Source organism: Notechis scutatus, chromosome 1, assembly GCF_049901735.1.
Source record: "Notechis scutatus isolate UNSWTSFEM ecotype Mainland chromosome 1, rNotScu1.2, whole genome shotgun sequence".
Taxonomy (NCBI): domain Eukaryota; kingdom Metazoa; phylum Chordata; class Lepidosauria; order Squamata; family Elapidae; genus Notechis; species Notechis scutatus.
The window spans coordinates 56,607,192-56,629,811 of record NC_142009.1 but is presented as its reverse complement, the minus strand read 5'-3'; the positions used below and the strand labels follow the sequence as shown (position 1 = coordinate 56,629,811).

Below are 22,620 nucleotides of genomic sequence, written 5' to 3'. Positions count from 1 at the left end.
AATAGAGCATGGTAACAAGGTCAGCCATTGAATAGGTATAACAACTAAGTCAGCCAATGAGGACTGTTTAGAAACTGAAATGAGAAGTAGCCTGGGCGTGAAAATATATTAAGCTCTAAAGCTACGTTAAGAGTCTGTCTATTGGAAATTAAACTGCTTCTCTCCTCTGCTGTGTGACTTGCTTGTTTGCTGAAAACTAGAGCTCAGCTCTGAACCTGTAACATGTCTGCTTCTATTTGAGTTTGCTCCATGTTGGAGAAATCTACAACTGGTATTGTAAAAATTATTTGTGTTTATAAAGAAGTTAAATGAAGCCTCAGTCATCTGTGTTTACTTTTCTGGCACTGAATTTACGCTGCAATACTCTGAACAGTTAATTGTTAAACTGTTAAACTCACTGATTAATTGTTCTAACTATAAGAACGTTTCTTCTTAATTCTATCTTGCTTCTCTCCTTGATTAGTTTTCATCCATTTGCTTGTTGTCCTGCACTCAAGTTTCAAAGTTTTGCTCTGTTCTCACTGAGCAAGATTATCAGCCTGTAAGTATTTATTCCATTACACCTACTTTTCTTTTTCTTTTCTTCTCCTTCCTCCATGCTTATAGAAGTGCCAGAAGGGCAGATCACTTTCTTGTCAGAAGTCTGCTTCCAGGGGATTTCTGAAGGCCTCATAAAATTGGAATCACTTTGTTATCTGCTCCAGGTAACAGATAACAGACAACAGATAATCAGAGTTGGAAGGGACCTTGTAGGTCATCTAGTCCAACCCCCCGCCCAAGCGGGAGACCCTACACCATTTCTGACAAATGGCAGTCCAATCTCTCCTTGAAAGTCTCAAGTGATGGCGCTCCCACAACTTTTGAGGGCAAGCTGTTCCATTGGTTGATTGTTCTCACTGTCAGAAAGTTTCTCCTTATTTCCAGGTTAAATCTCTCCTTGTTCAGTTTCCATCCATTACTCCTTGTCTGGCCTACAGGCACTTTAGAAAATAGCTTGACCCCTTCTTCTCTGTGGCAGCCCCTCAAATATTGGAAGACCGCTATCATGTCTCCCCTGGTCCTTCTCTTTACTAGACTAGCCAAGCCCAGTTCTTGCAACCGTTCGTTGTATGTTTTAGCCTCCAGTCCCCTAATCATCCTGGTTGCTCTTCTCTGTACTTTTTCTAGAGTCTCAACATCTTTTTTATAATGTGGTGAACAAAACTGGATGCAGTACTCTAGGGGTGGTCTTACTAAGGCTTTATAGAGTGGTATTAGTATTAGTATATGTATTCACATAGACCTCAGATACATTCTGTAGGATAGATTTGTGTTAAGGTTTTCAATATGTTTAATGAATAAAACCAAAGGGATTTTTAAAAAAGAAATTGTGTCCCTTTTTTATAAAAACAGAATAACTTTGAATTACATTATGAGAGAGCTAGATGGATGAATGATCTGAGAATATTTGCATTTGCAGAATATAGCCACTAATCAAAATAAACTGCTGTTTCATAATTTCTTTTTAAATATTATTGCAAAAATCAGCATTTATTTCAATATATGTAATAAAAATCTTAACTCAAAGCCACAGTTAAGCTTCTTAGTAGGCAGATACAGATTAACAAGATTTATGGTGCTCCAACACTGAAAAAGAGTTAGAATTTCTTAAACTATAAAAATGCCACACAAGATATGTATCCTTGACAATTTGGTATGTAACTTTGCATTGAAAATATAAATATACGATGTTGTAAGAAACTATGCCAATTATTCAGAAAACTGTAAAAAGAATGGATTTTATAGTACTTGTCAAGAAACTAAATTTATTGAAAGATATATTGGCAGATTCCCAGACCATGATCAACAGTCAAACAATGGATTAACCCTATATTGTCAAGGCAATTGCCCTATGTTAAATCACAGTTAAAGTTCAAATCTGGCTGCTAAGTGATTATATTACTATTTTTGTGGTCTGTCTGTCTGTCTATCATACATCTATTTGTCATCGAGCAGAATAACACAGTTGGAATGGACCTTGGAGGCCTTCTAGTCCAATTCCCTGCTCAGGCAGAAACCCTATACCATTTCAGACAAATGGTTGTCCAATCTCTTCTTTTTTTTTTTTTTTTAAAACAAGTTTTATTAATTTTTAAAACACACAAATTATCATTGTTCATTACATGTTTAAACCTTTTTCCCTTGTAAATTTAACAAGTCAGATAAATTATGATTCTGTTTTAAACCATTTCCATATAATATACCAAAACCTCTTATTCAATTTCTCTTTACTTCTCTTTACTCTTATTCAATATCATTATTATTATTTCATCTGTTTCTTTCTGACTTAGTTACCATTATTCTCATTCTATATTTCTACAAGTTTTTACCAATTCTCCCCCAAAAAGACATATACACACAACACACAAAACATAAAAAATATCTTTTGGAAAGTAACTTGGACCCAGGTGTCTCTCTCTTCATGGACTTCAATTATATTCATGCTCATCTTACATATCATTACTTATTTTATTTACCATTCTAAGCCTTCTATATTAACTTCTCCACATATTTCACACTTCTTAATTCTACCTTAATTAATCATCTTAGTTTAAATCATTATATTTGTATCTTTTGTCCATTTTTATCATCCCTTTGTCTCATCCCTTATGAAAAAAAAGAAAATCAGTTTCTCCTGAAATCATTAATCAGAGTATGATGCCTTTCTATCTCCCCTAAGTTAATCAAATTAATCTTTAAAATAATATCTAATACCCAATCAGATTTTGCTTGGTACATTCTATCTAACTAATACATCCAACACAATTAAGTGCATAATTAGAGAATAAATCCAAATATTAAAAAGAAATACTATAATAAAAATTTCATAATAACATCAATACCATAATTTTATTAAACTCTTTAATTAAAACAATATTCTAAACCCTCCTATTATTAAGTTTTAAAACCAATCATTTTTAAACATTTTAACATTTTAATCTCTTATCAACTCTTAAACCATTGCAATACTACCATCTCATCTTATGTACCTTGCAAAATCTTTTTTTAAAAAAAAATTATACTTTATCCATTATCCATAAAAATTCCTTTTTTCCATTTAATTTCAAAACGTTGTAGCTTTTCTCCACCTTTTCCCTTTCTTTCTTTTCCCAACAAACCTTTCTACCCTCCTTCTTCTAGCCTCTGCCTTACCGGCTTCCCTTCTCTGTCGTATTTCTTTTCCCCTTTGTTTACAATCATCATATTGGTTTTGCACTTTATTTTTCCCTTTCTTAAATGTTTTTTTAGATCTTAAGTCCTTAAATCCTTTAGTTTTCTTCTTTTCTCTTCTTTTCTTTTCTTTCTCTCTTCTTTTTTTCTGGATCAAATTCTGAGATTCATTAAAGATGGCTCCTTCCTTTCTTTCTTGTTCCTCTGCTGTCTTCATCTGTTGTAATTTTTGTTGATAATTAGTAAGCGCCATTTCTAAGAAAAGGAAAGCTTCTTCCACACCATTTCTTAGTTCCTCAACAGAAAGAGCCATTATAAATCTTTTCTTTTCTTTTCTCCTTCTTTCTTCTTACAACAACCAGAATATTCAAAAGAAAATAAAAAAGATAAAACAGTCCCAAAGTTATCAATCAGTCCAAACCAAGGCAGAGTTCTCACTTTCTCCTTCTGGGGTGATATCAATCAAAGAGAAAGAAAGTCCAAATCTGTTTAAAGTCTTGTTACAATATATTCTAGTCTTCAAATCCTTAAGGCATCTGCTCCAACAAATCTTAGCATACAAATATTTTCTTTTTAACTCTCTCTTCCCACTCATCGCTTAAAACCAATTTCCACCTAAAAAATAGGTTTCTTAATATCCAGTTATTTATTCCGTAGGAAAAGAGGGAAAGCTATCCTTTCAGCACCTTCAAGCAGCCGCTTTTTTCCTCTTCTGGCAGGTATTATTCAGAAAGTCATACTTTTCAGGAATTTTATTAAATATGTCTTAGAGTCCTAGGAGCCAAGAAAACTTTCTCCTCTCAATCACTTTCTCCACTTCCTCCTGCGCATTCTTACCCGGCTGCCAGCTTCTTTGTGGCGGCCATTACGGACCGCCGCTGCACCGTCCTGGGAAAAGGGGGTTCTGCCGGCCAGGAGGGGGTCTGCAGCACCCCAAACCCTTCTCCGGATCCCCTACCTTCAGCTGCCCCTGCAGGGCAGCCTAGCTCCGCACCGGCTGGGTCGGAGCCCCAAAACGGCTAGCGCGGCAGGGGATCGCGCAGCCGCAAATCCCTGCCGCCGCGGCCGACAAACCGGAAGTCCCCCAATCTCTTCTTAAAAAGAGCACCTAGAACTTCTGGAGGCCAGTCGTTCCACTGATTAATTGTTCTAACTGTCAAGAAATTTCTCCTTAGTTCTAGGTTGCTTCTCTCCTTGATTAGTTTCCATTCAATGCTTCTTGTCTTACTTTCAGGTGCTTTGGAGAATAGGTTGACACCCTCGCTCCACAAATATTGGAACACTGCTATAATATAACCCCTAATCCTTCTTTTCATTAAACTAGCCATACCCAATTCTAGTAACCAGTCTTTATGTTTTAGTCTCCAGTCCCCCAATCATCTTTGTTGCTCTTTTCTGTACTCTTTCTAGAGTCTCAACATCTTTTTTACATCATGGTATCTAAAACTGGACGCAGTGTTCCAAGTACGGTCTTACCAAGGTGTTAATAGAGTGGTATTAACACTTTACGTGATTCCATCCCGCTGTTAATGCAGCCTAGGACTCTCTTTACTTAAATATTTATTTGTCTCCATATTCCAATGATACTAGATGCTCACAATAAAAACATATAGTAAAGAAAAGCTTATATGCCTAAAAACTATCAAAACCGTTCTATAAAAACAAATAAAATTTAAATCAGATAAAAATAAACCAATTCCCCACCAACAAGGTGATGAATGCATGGGTCATTGTCATCAAGTCCTCCTGTTTTAGAAAGAGCCAGAACTGTGGCAAAGGTTTCTCTGACCACAGACTCCACCTATTATCGAAGCAGTAACCATTAGTCGAGGAAAATTCCCAAATTTCAGACCTTCTCTTTCCAGGGGAATATGAATCCATTCAGAACCAACCCAAGAGCCAGCATGAAGTCAAATGGTTTTGACTTCCATTTTGCCAGAACTAATTCTAGGCTTCTCTGGTCTCATTCAGACCTAAATGCATAATAAGAACTACACTGTATCACCAGCTTGGCCTTTTGGTGGAAATACACAATTAGGTATGATCTGGATATGGATTAAACCCCCAGAAATTTAAGATAGATGTTAAAGCAGAGGAGAGATGCCAAATCCTAGAACACCAACCACAGGAATAGCAAGCAGCTCAACTGCTCCTCCCCTAGCACCACTGCCCAAAATGACATACTTGGGAAAATATGGATCTAGAACGGTAGAGCAGCATTTCCTAAAGTAGTATGATGTTACAGTCAGGGGTGAGTTTCTACCGGTTCTGTCCACCTCTGTAGAACCAGTAGCTCTGAAGAGCAGCAGACATAGGCAGCAGCGAGGCACAGCTGCAGTTATAAAAGCAGGAAAAAAGGGCTTTTTGAAAGGCTGCTTCTCTGCATTCAGAGCTGCATTCAGTCATCAGTTTAATTTAAAAATTATAAAACTCATTGTCTACAACAAAATATTAGAAAAATGATGGAACAGAATAGAGAAAAGAACACTGCATTGTGCCTTAATTGTCAGGAATTATTAATTAAATCAGAATTAATAAATGGAGAGCATACAAATAAAATTGTTGGTTTGGTTTTAAACCAACAAAATTATGCACATTACATTTTTTAGTTCAAATCAGATCATGTCACTTGTAAAAATGATCAGATTTCTTTCAAAAATTAAAAAACACCAACATCTCTATAAATAGGAACATTCATAAGACCATATAGTATTTCAGAGCGTGTAGGATATATGGACCTACATTCTTAGAAGTTATTTTGGGAATGAAATCAGCTAAAAAGAGATCAGAGAAATAGGAAGAATAGTATAATTTTCCTTACTAGACCTTGGTGTTTCAAAACTCAGGATTTCTAGCAATGTACTAAATTATTGGTCTACTGAACAAAGTATGAAAAGCATTATCCATTACCAGATCTCAGAATTCCTGATAAATTTCTGCTGAAAATCATTTTCCCTTCTAAATCTTTTTTCCCATTTTAGAAAAAGTGATTTCAATGCAGTCTATAAATCTATATTTTTTAAAAAAAATGACAAATTGGTGGGGATATTTTTCACTGGGAAGAAAAGGTACAATGTTGTTTCTTCTCCAGTGCTATTGCCTGACTCTGAGCATAAGCCGACCAAGGTTGTTTGCCAAATTTAAAGGGATAAAAGATGTAGTCAAGAATATCCACCATTTTATAAAAGCAAAAAATGAGACAAGGAGTCGGTCACCAGGCTGGATAAGTAATGAAGCCAATCCTGCCACAGGGGGAAAATATATATTTCTACCACCTCAACATAGCACAATAGGGGACTTCAATTCCCATAGTTAAAGTTTAGTTTAACTGTAGTATAGTTAAAATTTAAAATTAAGGAAAATTAAGGGAAATTGATTATAAATTTAAAAACCACTTCATTTAATTAACGATCCCTTTTATATTAAAACTTAGCTAGCAAAAACAATGAAGCTCTAACATTTTAACAGGCTGACTTTTGTCTATATTGTAGAAGACTTACCTTATCCAAATACCCTGTCTTGCCCAAAATAAAGTAATAAATCCTTGAAGAGAAGCCTTGGCAATGTTACGATCAATTTTGGGATGCTAGAACACTCTCTTATTTAAACAATTATGATATGCATGTACCATATTCTCCTATGTATGTAAGGCTAAGACCTACCTTACCAAGTTCAGGGAAGATACCTGATCAAAAGCTAGGTTCTTAGTGCGGGAGGTGTTGTAATAGTAGAGGTTTTTGAAGTTTTTCTGGTCACATGTCTTACCTGAAAGGATTATCAGATCATCCAAAAAATGACACACACTTTGTGTACATACAAAAAGGCACTTCCTCCTCTGTTTTTTTAATATATAATTTTTATTAAAGCTTTTAAAAAGGAAGGTAAACAACTAAAACAACCTAATATAAAGTACAGGAGAAAAAAGAAAGCTAAAATGAGAATAAGGCAAAGAAGTAAAAGAATTTTTTTTAAAAAGGAAATAAAGGTACAAAGTGGCTTCTGATAGTCTTCGCAGCAGGTATAATTACACCATGATTCTCCTCTTTTTACTTCCTCCTCTGTTTATGGTTCTGTTTTTCCCTTCCAAATCGTGAGGCATAAACAGATGACGCTGTGGTCACACTCATGCCACCGGAATGTGTCTGTATTTTTAATAGGTATCCAGCACACAAGATAAATTTTGGTTTTTGGGTGTGGGCAGGGGGGAGGGGAGGCAGATTCTCACCACTTTTTTTCCAACATACTGAAAAAAAGACTATACAAACATGAACACAATCACATACACAAGTATGAACGGGTGCCCAGAAATTAACCAACTGAAGAAAATGTGCTAAGAACAGTCAGGGGACAAAGTCTGTGAGCAATCTGCCAACTGAAATCTACCAATTGTATGAAGTGCATCTCAACTATTGCTGTAATTATATAAATTCCAGATAATATTTTTGAAGCACTTTTTATTGATTACCCATTTTTCTGTTATCCACAACTACAGGTGGAGTGCCCTGAAGTTATTCCATGCCCTAAAGGTAAAGGTAAAAGTTTCCCCTGTCCAATTGTATCCAATTCTAGGCTCATCTCTGTTTTGGGTGGGAGCCAGTATTGTCCAAAGACACTTCTGTAATCATGTGGCCAGCATGACTATATGCCGAAGTGCTTGAAATGATGTTACTTTCGCACCAAAGTGGAACCTATTTATCTACTCACATTTGCATGCTTTCAAACTATTAGGTTGCCAGGAGCTGGGGCAAGTAAAGGAGCTTACTCCATCATTTATTTATTTGTTTGTTTGTTTGTTTGATTGATTTGTCAATTGCTTACAAGATAATAGGTATAAGTATATACATAGTTATGAGTACATGAAATGGGTACATATAAGAAAAATAAAAGAAACAATAGGACAGGGACGATAGGCATGTTGGTGCGCTTATGCACGCCCCCTACAGACCTCTTAGGAAAGGGGTGAGGTCAATAGTAGACAATCTAAGGATAAAGTTTTTGGGGTTTGGGGAAGAAACCACAGAGTCAGGTAGAGTATTCCAGACATTGACCACTCTGTTTGCTGAAGTCGTATTTCCTGCAATCAAGTTTGGTGCGGTTAACCTTGAGTTTGTATCTATTGTGTGCTCTTGTTTTGTTATGGTTGAAGCTGAAGTATTCATTGACAGGTAAGTCATTGCAATGTATGATTTTATATACCATACTTAAATCAGACCGAAGACGGCGTAATTCAAGGTTTTCTAGGTCTAGAATTTCAAGTCTGATGGCATAAGGTATTCTACAACAAGTAGAGGAGTGGAGAACTCTTCTTGTGAAATATTTCTGGACTTTCTCAACTGTGCTAATATCAGATACGTAATGTGGGTTCCAGACTGATGAGCTGTATTTGAGTATTGGTCTACCAAATGTTTTGTATGCTCTAGTTAGTAGTGTGATATTACCAGAGAAAAAGCTATGTAAGATTAGGTTAACAACTCTTAATGCCTTTTTGGCTATGTAGTTACAGTGGGCTCTAGCACTTAGATAATTAGAGATGAGTATTCCAAGGTCCTTTACAGAGTTTGGATCATCAACAAGGTCTTGATTATTCAGCTTGTATTTTATTTTCTGATATATTTTTTTTGCCAATATGTAAGACAGAGCATTTACTTGTTGAGATTTGAAGTTGCCATTTGTTTGACCATTCTGATACATAGTCACGTTCTTTTTATATATATATATATATATAAAGTTTTATTTGGGTTTTCGCACACACAAAATACAAGTAAAATATCTTTTTTGAAAATAGCATGGTCCCGGGTTACACTTCTTTATACAGACACAAACTCAATTTCATGCTCATTTTTGTGTTCTATTCCATATCTTATTACTATTTTCCATTTTCTATATAATTTTTCCCCTCTTTTAATTTTCTCAACTTTATTTTGATTATCTCATCTCAATTCAAATCATTATGTTTATACTTTTGTCTGTCCTGTTTCAATTTCATATTATCTTTTCTCATTAAACAAATTTTCTCCTGTAGTTACTAATTGGAGTATGACACCTTTATATCTTTTAATTTTATCCATTCAACTCTTATTCAATGTATACCTTAAGGTTATAACATTCAATATAATACATAATACATAACTTCCAGTCGAATTCTGCTTGGTACATTCTTAAAATACACACTATATTCTTTAAAAAAAAGGATTATAAATATATGTAATTAAAACCCTCATTCCATTCCAATTCAGTTCTATCATTAATATTCATTAAAGTCTTAACATCTTTAACATTTCTTTTCAATTAAATATCATACTTCCTTGGGGACATGTATAATCTTTCCATAATTAATTTTTTCCCTATTTCTCTTCACTTATGTTTTATAAATCATTAAATATTCATTTTATTACATTTATTTATTAACAAACATTCCACTAAATTATGATAACTATTTTATCCATCATTTTGATCATACATTGTTTCATATTTTCTGAAATTATTTCTATTTCTAATATAACAATACTATCTTACGTACCTTTGCAGAATCCCTTTTTCAATTAGATTTTCACCCATTATCTCTAAATAGGCCCTGTTTCTCTATATCTTGTTTCTGCCCTTTATACCTTCTCCTTTCTTTCTTCCCTCTCTTCTTCTCCCTCCCCTTTTTACCCCCTGATCTCTCTACTTCTAATTCTCTCTTCTGCATTTCCCTCTTCTGTTGCTTTCTAATTTTATACTTATTTTTCAAACTATTCTTTTTGGGGGTTGTTTTTCCAAATCTTAAACTTTTCATTCTCTTTCCCCCCTTTCCTCCCCCCCCCCCCATATTACTTGTTCATTTAAGATGGCTTATTCTTTGTCCCAGTCTTCTTGTTCTGCAGGCGTTTCTTGTTGTTTCACATAGTTCCAAATCTCCATTTCTAAGAATTGAAATATGAAGCCAAAAGAACCTCTCCCTTCTTTGTACTTTTTAAGTTCCGTTTTCAGTTCTTCTAAAAGTGGTGCCATTTTAAACACTTTTAAACAACCACCCGATTGATTTTAGTCATTCAAATGCAGTAACCAAAAATCCAGAAGTCACCAAGTAATTCAAATACTCCCGAGCTGTTCCTTCTTACTTCTTTTTTCACTTTCTCTTCCTGAGGTTTTACTATTTTGTTGCCATGTCTCAGTTAAAATGTATCTTTTAGAAGTCTTGTTGAGATTTTACTGTAAGTTCTTTTTAAATCTCCTCCCTTCCAGATCCTGCCCTTTTATTCTTTTTCTCTCCTTTCCTGTTTTCAAAAGCTTTTGATTACCCAGAAATCTTTATTATCCCTTTGACATTTTATTTTCAGCTTAAATGCCTATTGATGTCAAAGTGAATTTTTTTTTCAATTTCTTGCTTAAGTCTCTTATCTGTCAGTATAGGGAAAGGAGAGAAAAAAAACCAAAATCCTTTCCCTTTTCTCTCTCCTTCACTGCTTGAAAATCTTCTTTGGGGGACTTCCGGTTTGTGAGGTTTCGGCAGCGGCAGGGATTCACGATACTGCGCGATCCCTGCTGTGTTCGCCGCCAAGGTTCCCCCGATCTGTTTGGATCTGGGGGATATAGCTGCCCCGTAGAGGCAGATGAAGACAGGGGGATCCGGACAGGGGCTTGGGGGTGTCGCAGACCCCCTCCCCAGCCGGCAGAACCCCCTTTTCCCAAGGCGGAGGAGCGGCGGTCAGCAATGGCCGCCACGAAGAAATCTGCACCCGGACAAGCAGGTGCAGGAGGGAGAAAATTGGAAGAATTATGAAAGTTGCTTTCAACTGGGACAAGGCAAGAGAAAGTGCCCTGGAATTTTGAAGGCTGCTAAGGATACATCGTTTCCAGTGAGAGTTACAAGCTGCGAATATTCTAAAAGGGAAGGTTTTTTTTTTTTTTTGTTTCACTCTCCTTCCTAACGTGACAGCGGATGGAATCATAAGAGAAATCCGAAAACCTGCATTGGAGGTAATTGAATGCTGAAGGGATAACGATTTCTGAACATTTAAAGGGGAAAAAAATCTTTTTGGCTGTGAGTGGGAAGGGAGAGGGAAAAAAAATTGGAGCAAAATTTGAAAATAAGGAGAAGATTGCCTAGAATTCTAAAGAGTTACTAAACATCAATAAGACTTCTAAAAGATATATATTTAAAGGGAACTTTGTGACTAAACTTTAACCCCAGAAAGAGAAAGTGAAGAAGGAGAAAGTATTTAAAAGAAACAGCTTGTTTGGATTGTTTGGTGATTTTGGAACTTCTGAGAATTATTTCTGATTAAAAGCATTTGGGTTGTTGTTTGGAAAAGCTTTTTCTCTGTACAATGGCATCACTTGTGGAGGGACTGAAACTTGTATACCAAAAATATGAAAAAGAAAAGCAAGAAGGGAAAGATGTCCTTGGCACTCATTTTCAATTTTTAGAAATGGCGGTTTGTACTTATGTAAAGCTGAATGAGCAACAGGATGACTGGGACAAAGAAGAAGCCATCTTTGATGAACAAATAACTTTGGTCGGAGAAGGAAAAAAGAAAGTTAAAAAGGAAAAGAAGACTTTAAGACTTGGAAAAACAATCCAAAAAGAGAAGAATAAGGTGAAAAGGGGATATTATGTTAGGAAACAACAGAAAGGGGGAAAGCAGAATAAAAGGGAGGTGGAGAGACAAGGGGGTAAAGAGGACAAGGACAAGAAGAAGCAAGGGAGAAAGGAAGAGATGAGAAGCCTTAATGGTGGGGAGCAAGATGTAAAGAAGCAAAAGTTTTTTAGAGATAATGGATAAATTTTATTGAAAAAGGGATTCTAGAAAGGTACATAAGATTGCATTTCTATATTTGTATTTAGAAATAACCATAGAAAATTGGAAATAATATGTAATTTAAAATGTGATAAAATATTTAGTATAATCTAGTGAAATTTTTGTTAAGAAAAGGGGAGTACTGTAATGAAACAATGATTTAAGATATGTGATGTGGGGGGGGGATAATTTTGGAAAGCATAAGTGTTCCCACAAAGGCATGATATTTAACTGAAATGGGTAAAATGTTTAAGATATAAATGATTGTTAATATTAATGATTAGACTATGTTATCCTAGTGAAACTTTTTGTGAAATGAGAGATTTGAAGTAGGAGAAGGGGGAGCATCGTAATGAAATAATGATCTATAATATGTGATGTGGGGGGGGGAATAACTATGGAAAATAGGTGCTCCCATAAAAGTATGTGATTTAACTGAAAAGTAATGTGCTAAATGTTTAAGATATAAATGAATATCAATATTAATGAATAGATTTGTATTGGTTTTGATAATACTGTATACTTTTAGAATGTACCAGACAGAATCCCAATGTAAGTTATGTGTTTTATATTAAGTATTATAAATATAGGGGAAAGAGATAAAGGCATCATATTCCATTTAGTGTACAGGAGAAGTTTTTTTCAAAGAAGAAAGATAAATGGATAGCTGGAAACAGAACAGACAAAGAATAATAAATATTATGATTCGAATTGAGAGGAGATAAATAAAATAAAATTGAGAAAATTTAAAAGAGAGGAGAAGTTATATAGAAAATTGAAAATGCTAACAAGATATGGAATGGTATATAAAATGAATATGAATTTGAATTTGTGTCTGTATCAAGAGTTTTAACCCGGGACTAAGCAACTTTCAGAAAAGAGAATTTTTATGCTTCTATGTTTTGTGTTTCTGTGTATTTATGTTTTGTATGTCTTTAAAAATTAATAAAATTTGTTCAAAAAAAAATCTTCTTTGGGAACAGTGTTATTTTTTTTTATATAGTTTAAATTCCAGGGTACCTTATTTATTGCTTTTGCTGTTTGACACGGTCAACCAAAACTTTCTCTTCTTATCTTCCTCCTGCACATTCTTTTCCGGTTGAGTTCTTCTTTGGGATGGCCATTTCTGACCACTGCTGCAACCGCCTTTGGGAAAGGGAGTAATGGCCAGCTGAGGAGGAGAGATGTGGCTCTCCTCAACCCTGCTGGCAATCTCCCCTCTCTTCACCACCTCTACGGGGTGACTTAGCCTCGAAACCAGCCAGCTCGGGGCGCTCCAGCAGCGAGCACAGATCGAGACTGCGCAGAGTCGCAGTTTCAGTCTGTCACCGAAGAAACTGAAACCGGAAGTTTTTCCCATAGTCAAGATCTTTTTGAAGGGTAGCAGTATTGTCTGTGGTATTGAACAGCTTTACATCATTAGCTAAGAGAACACAGTTGCTCTTAATATGATCACAGAGATCATTTATGTAGAGTATGAAGAGAGTTGGTCCTAGAACACTGCCTTGGGGACACCACTATTGACAGGTACAGAATTTGATAGGACACTCCAAATTTTGACCATTTGTTGTCTGTTTGACAGGAATGCTTCTATCCAATTATGCAGGTGTCCAGAGATACCATAAGATTTTAGTTTTAGGAGTAGTTTGTCGTGTACCACTGAATCAAAGTCTTTATAGAAGTCTATGTAGATTGCGTCTATTGTTTTGCCCTGATCAAGTTGTGCAGTCCATATGTTTTTGCAGTGTAAGAGTTGCAGATTACAGGATAGTTTTTTTCTGAAACCAAATTGTTTATTATCGAGTCTCGAACCTGGGCTGTCTGCTTTCCAGCTGACAAACTCATCCCTCTTTAACTGCTGAGCCATTGTGTCCTTATATTGTCCTAAAGATACTGCCTTAAAACCATTCTTCCCCCCATCCACAATAGTTACATTTCCCCACTGAATACTTGTACAATGTACAGTATACACATGAGCACTCTATTACAATGTATTAAGCATGAACACCCCAATTAACGATCCATGTATTAGTTACTAATGCCAACATATTGCCATTGTCATATAATGACAGCCTTATGTAATGTTGTGGAAAAACAATAGTGGGTAACTTTATTCCACATATTTATCTGAATGGACGTCAATGAAAAACTGATTATGAAACACTCAGTCAGATCAGGCTAAAAAGGCAGAAATATTTGCTCAACAAGAGTTCATCATGTGGAAAAGTACCAGAATGAAGAGTCTGAAGATGGTTCTTAAAACAACAAATTTCTCCCATATGGCTTGAATGAGCCAATAACATTATAGGAAGAAAGTACCAGGTTGTATGCCAAGGGGGCATTGGCCAAGGTTTGATGAAATGGCCAAGCTTTTTTGGAAGATATGGAAATGTATGGGAACTCTAGTCCTTGGGAACCCCAACACAGAACAAATATTAAACATAGGTATCCCATCCTGAAGCTTTGGAACACATACTCTAGGGCCAGCTAGACTACGAGTTGAGAATATACATATGTGTGTGAATGAGCAGAGATGTTACTTTAAAAGTGAAGAGAGGAAGATGTAAGCCTGCATTTGTTTCCAGATGTCTGAGCTTCTGGATTAAAAAAGCAAGAACAAGTAGTTCTGGTGATATAGACCTTGAATTGATCTGGCAGGGATGCATGGCAGCAGAAGCTCTTGTCTATTATTGGGAGCTAATATTGCATGAAGTGCCACTTTAATAATTCACCATCATAATGCAAAAGATAGGTTTATTTGGAACAGCTTACATGCTTTGATGATACCTCCACTCTATCAAACATCAACATCTGCCTATCCCAGATGCTTGTGAAGGACCAGATAGGTGGATAAAAATACCAAATCCAGTCTGAATATCTGGCTGACTGCATGATGAACCATAGTAATAATACCAGATAAAAGATATGGACAGACTTAAGATTCTATAGAAATTGCTGCAGGCAGTTGTGAAGGTCAAACTTTCACAACCTGCTGACCTTCTAGGTGGATTTAAACTCCCCAAATTCTTCAGCTAGCCTGAGACAATCCAAATTTTCTTTTAATAGTCTCCACAATATTTAATATCCTCGGAACAACAATTGGTTTGAGCAAGATGAAAAATGGGAGCCTGGTTGCCAACCTAAAATGATGAGCAAACCACTAGATCTTTTAGTGGTTTAGAGGACAAAATTATTGGGAAATAGCAATGAAGCTAATAATCCAAATTTCTGAAAAATAATTTTAACAGTCACCCTCACTGGAGAAATATGATGTTAAATATGTTGAAAAATATGATGAAAAATATGTTTTGAAAACTCATTTTGGTTACTTTGATCAAGAATGCAAAGGACCACCTGACATCTTATGATCTGGCCAACCACTGAGTATTTCTTTTGACATTCCTAAACACCCTGTCATCTCTCATCTTTGAAACGGGATGAGAAAATGTGAAGAATTTATTTGGCTTAATATTTCAGCTTGCTTTTCCTGGGCTTTAATTAGCTTTCAAATGTGTTTGATTTCTATATTATGTATACATATTCAAAATGAATTGCAGTGAGGCAAGACTTCACTCAGTCATCTAAAGCCTATCTTTTCTGAATATAAATAGCATCACAGCTATTGCCTTTCAAGGAATTTCATATATTAAAGAAGACAAGTCAATAATTCAGTATGTGTCCTTTCTAAAAGTCGCATATACATCTCATTTTCATGGAGCTTTACAATCAGCCATGGCCACCTGTCATAAGAATAAACTCCACTGATGAATGAATGCTTCTTCCTCCTTACAGCCTAGCCCAGCCCAGCCCACATCTATCTTCTTTCTGTCTTTCTTTCCATTCCCACATCTGTTCCCAAATCATTGAGGACTTTCAGCACAGATTTGAACATTGCAGAATAAGAGGGCAGATCCTCTTAGCTGAAGTCTATTGATATATCCATGGACCCAAAAAAACCTGGATTTTATTAGCTATTCCACATTTCTTAATGTTTTCCAAATTATTCATTATATATTATTTTATCGAATTTTCTTTTAAAGAAAAGGAATATAAAAACTAATCCACATTAAAAGAAAGAAATTATAAAAGAAAGAAATCAAAGAAATCAAAGAGGAAGCTAAAAGTGCAGAAAAGGAAAAAGTAAAAAAAATACAAAAGAAAGAAAAAACTTACAAAAACTTTACAATTTATGAGAACAATTATAAATATACCTATTATTCTATGATTTCAACATAACTTTCTTCTTTCTATAATCTATCCTGGCCAGTCATTAAAAATAATAAAACCTAACCTCATATTTTTCTGTTTCACAGAAAAAGTCTAAGTGGTTTCCACTCAGCAATAGATAAAGATGTTGTGTTTTCTCTTATCAATAAAATCAATTTAACCATCTTGGCCAGTTCTATCATCCTGAGCAACCATTCCTCCATTGTGGTAGCACTGAATCTTTCCATTTTTATGCATACAAATAATCTATCTGCAGTCATAATCCACAAAAACAAAGTTCCATGCTTTTTTTCTGTTTGTCCGTCAACCCCAAAAGAAAATCCAATTGTCATGTTGATGAAGCAGTCTGTACGTTGTCACAGGTAAAGCAGAAAACATGTGCAATCTTTTCATAAGAAAGACTTAATATGTTAGAAGGCATTCAAGACTAAAGCAAAATCTTATCTAAATAACATGTAATGGAAGCATGGCAGAGAAACTTACTGTACTTTTATGCCTAAGATGGATCAGAGTTATCCTTGTTTTATGCTCCAGGCTAGGCATCTCAGTCAGCTTACTAAAAAAGTTCTCAAAAGCAGGACTGTTCAGAGCTACAAAGGTGAACTATGGACTTAGCCATCTGTGACAACTTGTTTTCCCTTTGCTTAAAGGTCCCCCCGCCCCCCCCACCCCCCCCCCCCCCCCCCCCCCCCCCCCCCCCCCCCCCCCCCCCCCCCCCCCCCCCCCCCCCCCCCCCCCCCCCCCCCCCCCCCCCCCCACTCACCGCGACGATTCTTTCCCCACCCACACATACATGCTAGTTCGCTTCTGGCTCTAGTGGGTGGTGTGTACACCAACACCAACCCAAAAAACCACCACACCCCTACCACCACCTCATGAAGCTCCTGCCATAAAGTCCTATCGACAAAGACCCCCAGCGCTGTCCAAAGACGCCCCCCCCCCCCCCCTCTCCGTGGTCATATGGCCGGCATGACTAAATGCCAAAGGTGCATGGAACTCTTCTACCTTACCACCAAACTGGTCCCTATTTTTTAATCTATTTTTTAATCTATTATTCTTTGCTTAGGGGAACCTATTTAAACTGCTTTTCCACCCAAGACTGCTGATTGTGATCATTATCCCTTTTAACTGCTTGAAAACTGTTGTTTGTTTGTGTGTGTGAGTATGTGTGTATTTCTATTGTTAATCATTTGGAAAGCTGCCTTCAGTGAATAACCAACACCTTTATTGATCCAATAAAGTAACAAATACACAAATAATTAAATAATAAATTTGTTCACTGTAAAATATACTTTATAAAACATCCTCAGTGATCATTTTTTAAAATCTAGGTTTCGTTGTTTTTAGTGAACATCTTATAGCTGAAACAAAAATGCTGAGGTCTACAATTGGAAAAGTATTTTTGCTAAAACAAAACAAGAATCCAAGTGAAGTATTTTCTTTCTTTACTGAAGTGTAAAATCATAAAAATGATTTTATCAAATCATAAATTTGAAGACTTTATAAATGGAAAGTATCCTCTATTTGCCTCCTGCTGTCCAACTCTTTTTTCTTTTGTGTTGTGCCATTTGACTGCTTTTTGTACCCTATGACTATCATTAAATGTTGTACCTTATGATTCTTGACTCTTGATGAATGTATCTTTTCTTTTATGTATACTGAGAGCATTTACACCAAGACAAATTCCTTGTGTGTCCAATCACACTTGGCCAATAAAGAATTCTATTCTATTCTATTCTATTCTATTCTATTCTATTCTATTCTATTCTATTCTATTCTAAAGAATTCTAAAGAATTCTATTTAGTTTGTACACTTGAAGGAGGGCACGGTTGTTTTCTAATGTTCAAAAGTTATTCTAGGAGTTATTTTCAGCCAATGAATAAAATAAATAAATGGTTTACTTTTGAGTCAGTCTGCACACTCTGCTAATCAAGATGAATTACTTAACTAAGTGCATTGATTTGCTTCTGTTCAGCATAATACTTCTAAATTATGCATATCAAAATAGTTATATAACACAGGGGTGGGATTCTACCAGTTCACACCTATTCGCTAGAACTGGTTGTTAACATTCTAAGCAGTTCGGAGAACCGGTTGTTAGAAGAAATTACTGGCCTAATCCTGTAAGGAAGGCAGGAAGGAAACATTCTGGTGTTGCTTAGAGAAACTGCCTCTCCGTTAACCTTTATTATATTCTTGGCAGGACTAGACTTCCTGTCTCAGGAACGTCTCTGGAGGTTTTTTCCCTCCTTTGCTGGTACTTTGCTTGTGTGGAGTGACCGCTATTTAAAAAATGATTATACATCTTATACAGTTTAATTTTTCAATTTTTTTCTGAATAATTTTTTGCTTTTCAATGCATATTGAATATATTTCAGAATGTCAGATGATATTATTTGTTGCCTTTAGTTGGAAATAAATTATGGCAATGCAGAATTATTCAGTTCAAGACCAACTATATCATTCATTTGATGGGTATTATATAAACGAACAATAACTGATAAGCAAAACATTCTTTTGAGGCATATTTTATATTTCATTTACTGTTAAATCCATAATATATAAAAAAAATTCTCATTGCAGTTGCTTGTTTCTTGAATTACAAAGGAAACCTATGTGATTATTTATTTCCTTCATTGATTCAAAAAAATGAGCTGTTCCATAAAACTTTTTACATGTGAAAATATTATCTGACTAGTGACTCACTGCTCAGCGAATTATGCCAGTACCTCTAAATTAAGTAATCCGGGGTTTTTACAGAAAGAATGGTCCAGTCCTCAAATAGACCCAACCCTAAGTATGATTACAGTAGTATTTCCAAGCAACTTGTGATAACTTTTATATTGCATGAAATAAATTGTTATCTCCAATTATATGGTTCTTGAATTAGCCAATTTGATTTAATTTAGTGTTATAGCCAAGAATGTTCCTATCTGTTCCTTTCCATCTCAGGATCAGATAACTTTGTTTATCCCATTTTAAGCATATATGTGGACCTGCCTTGTGCAGTGACCATTCAGAGTTACAAAGGTGCTGAAAAAATAACTTTCTGATCAACATTTACAACATTCACAGCATCACTCAGTCATGTAATTGCCATTATAGTTACTAGACATTCTGTGCCTGGCTTGGGTTTTTTTTCCCTTGCTCACAGAGCTGAGAGTTATAAAGGGATTGAAAGAGAGTAAGCAGGCCAACATGGGGGAATATATCAACTGTTTTCCTACCAGGCTCTTGGCTCTCTGACTGGGGAGCATGGTCATGGCTACTGGTGTCAATGCATTCCTTTTGATGTCTGTTCCCCATTGTCTGTCTGCTTACTCTCTTGTAACCACTTCCTCTTCTTTCATTAGTTGATATATTTCCAGAGCACCATTTTTGTAATACTGGACATAAATGCCATATCCACCCACAAAATGACTCTCCAATCCATGAATCATATCACTGATATCACTGGTTTATTCATAAATTATAGGATGACCTATGAAACTTCACATATCTCTTCTACAATGGAAGTCACAATAACTATTTTCCAATATGAAACAAATAATGTAGTATATGGGTTGCCCCAATCACCAGGTGTAGATAGGCTCATTCCAAGCTGATTTTTATGACAGATACAGAAAGAACATCCACTTCCATTGATAAAAGGGCATGTGTATATCTATGAAAACTGTATTTCAAGTTTGCACATCTTAGGACAAGTTAAAATGTTTAACATTTATGTTAAAGATCTATTATTCTTTTATACTATATTGCACATTACTGAAAGTGTTCTTAAATATCCTCCCAATAAGATAGCAAAGATTGATTAGATGCCCTTCACACAAAAAGACCATTATGGTTTAATGTCCTAGCATAAGAGGCTTCCAGAATGTTGACAATACCATTGGGATATAAATTACAAATAATTTCATTTCTGGATAGATAATTATGTATCAAAAGAAGTGTTGTTGTTTGGATCTATATTAAATTTTCAATCGTGTTTATTAACGTTTGTATAGAAGTGGAGTTTCTGTGCACAGAGGCTCTGAGAAATGACAGGCTCCGTGTTTATTACGTAACCTTTTCAAATTTGGAGGATACTTCAGAAAAGACTGGATGAGAGAGTTGATGGCATTCCAAACACTTTAAACTTGGTGCTTAGAAATTGGCAGTGAAATCTAAAGATTTGAAATATATATTCAAGTACAGTATACTCTGTATTTCTAACCAAAACAATCATATATTCTTGCCTCTTCTGTCTATGCCTATATTTCTATCTTCTCCTCTTGTTCCCTGTATCAGTTTAAACTTTTTGTGATGTCTGTTAAATCAGTTATTTATAAAAACAACATGGACAGAGGTGATAGTGAGCCACCCTGTTAGACAGAAAACAGGTTTAAAATAGTATGAATATTCAGCATAAATAGTAAAAATAGTAAATATTACTATTGATTGAATAAATAAGAGCTAGCATATCTGAAGGAAGCATAGCAATGGAGGGATGAATAATTATAAGAAAATTACTATCAGGTTTGGGTGTCACATTGCATCTGAGTTTCTGAGAATATTAGATTTTGAATTAGAATTAGACCATCTCAAGGCAAGCCTAATGTTTTGTATATTCAGTTCTTTAGTCTAATCACTTAATGTAACTCCTCTATGTCCTGACAGTCCTTTTAAAGATATTGATTGCTTGTTTTTACATTACAACACTTTGTATTGATCTGAGAAGTTCTAATTTGAAAGAGGTTTTGGCTTGTCAAATTGTTTTGGCCTTATATTTGAAAAGGAAGTTTTGGCTTGTCAGAAACCAGTTTGGAAGATTGCAGATGGTGATCACTTGATGACAGGATCTTGTAACCATTGTAAATAATGCCAGTTACCAAGAACCCAAACTTTGATCGTGTGATCATGGGAGTACTGCAACAGTCATAAGTCCAAGGATTCACTTTTTTAGTACTTTTGTAAGTTCAAGCTAAACAAATAGTTGTAAGCTGAGAACTACCAGATAGATAGATAGATAGATAGATAGATAGATAGATAGATAGATAGATAGATAGATAGATAGATAGATTCACTTCTCTGTTGATATCAGTGCTTTAGTTCATACATCCCACTAAACAATAATGTATAGGTTTGCACCGGCTGGTTTAGACTAAAGCGGGGTGGTAAATTCTGATTCAGAATCTTATAGGAACTCAGCCATTGTCTTAGCATTTTTTAATCTCTAGGTTTCACATTAGAGAACCAGAGTTTTATGACAATAGAAATACTATAATCGTGTGAGGAATTGGCTTTATTGTCTTTTCATCTACTTTTAACTCATTATTAGGGCCCTGAAAAGCTGAGAAAAGAGCTGGTAGTCCATTTCCAGATTGTTCCCAGCATGGTGGAAAGAGGGCTGCATCCAGACAACACAGGAATAGGAATGGACAATCCATGGGCCAAAGACTGTATGGTTTGTTTCGCAGCCATAACTCAGCCTATCCCTCAGATCACATCCCTATATATTTGGCAACAAGTACAGGTAGTCCTCTCATACTACAGTAACTATCTTGTTTAGTGACCCATCAACTGTCTCAGCACCCCATGGTCACATGAATGCCATTCTCAAACAGTTGCAACAAGCAGAGTTAATGGAGAATGAAGAAGTAAAATTATAAATGGCAATCATGTGATGGTTCATTTAACAACCACAGTATTTAGTGATGGAGTTCCTGTTCTAATTTGTGGTTATTAAGTGAGGACGATCTATATGCCAACTTTATAACAGTGCCTTTCTTCCTTTTGCCACTCACAAAAAAATAGGGCCAAAACAATATATCACGCTTCACTTCTAGAAAGTGTAATGCTTCAAGCCTCAGTGAACGCAATTCTGACTAGTGGTGTCTAAAAGTAGCCAGCTGATAGATAGTAAGTTTGTTGGCATGAAGTAGATTAAAAAGAGTTTGAAAAAAATAGGTTAAATTAGATTTAAAGTAGCCAATAGTAACAATTAACTAGGGATCATAGCTCACAATATGTCATTTACTGGCCACTAAAATAACGAATTCAAAACCAGTAAAAACAGGTTCCAGACATCATATGAAGTAAGGTCTCTTTAAATCCTCTCAGAATGCAAACAACAATTAAAAGTCACTAGAGAATTCATCCATATTTTTATTTACAACTCTACACATATTGGTTGAAAGCATTTCCCCACTACCAAGTATTATTGATGTCTACATATCTTTGAGCTGGCAGAAAATTATACTGGCATGAAATTTGCTGTTCCCAGTCTTGTTCCTGGTCATTGCCAAATACCTGACTTCCTTCCAAAACAACAAATGACAAAGCCTAATTGATTTCATCTAGAGCACTGTTTCTTGACCATGGCAACATTAAGATGTGTGCTCTTCAGTCCCCAGAACTCCC

General features: G+C 35.6%; 1 protein-coding gene across 6 annotated transcripts in view; it reads right to left on the bottom strand.

Moving 5' to 3' along the window:
- Positions 1-16,827, bottom strand: part of CAPN14 (calpain 14) — a 61,642-nt gene extending 44,815 nt beyond the window's left edge. For 3 of the 6 annotated variants that reach the window (XM_087964978.1, XM_087964998.1, XM_087965005.1), the window contains exon 1: positions 6,873-6,933. The gene's annotated coding sequence lies outside the window, so the exon portion shown is untranslated. The other 3 variants (XM_087964984.1, XM_087964993.1, XM_087964988.1) reach the window with 3 other exon arrangements.
- Positions 16,828-22,620: the final 5,793 nt, after the last annotated feature.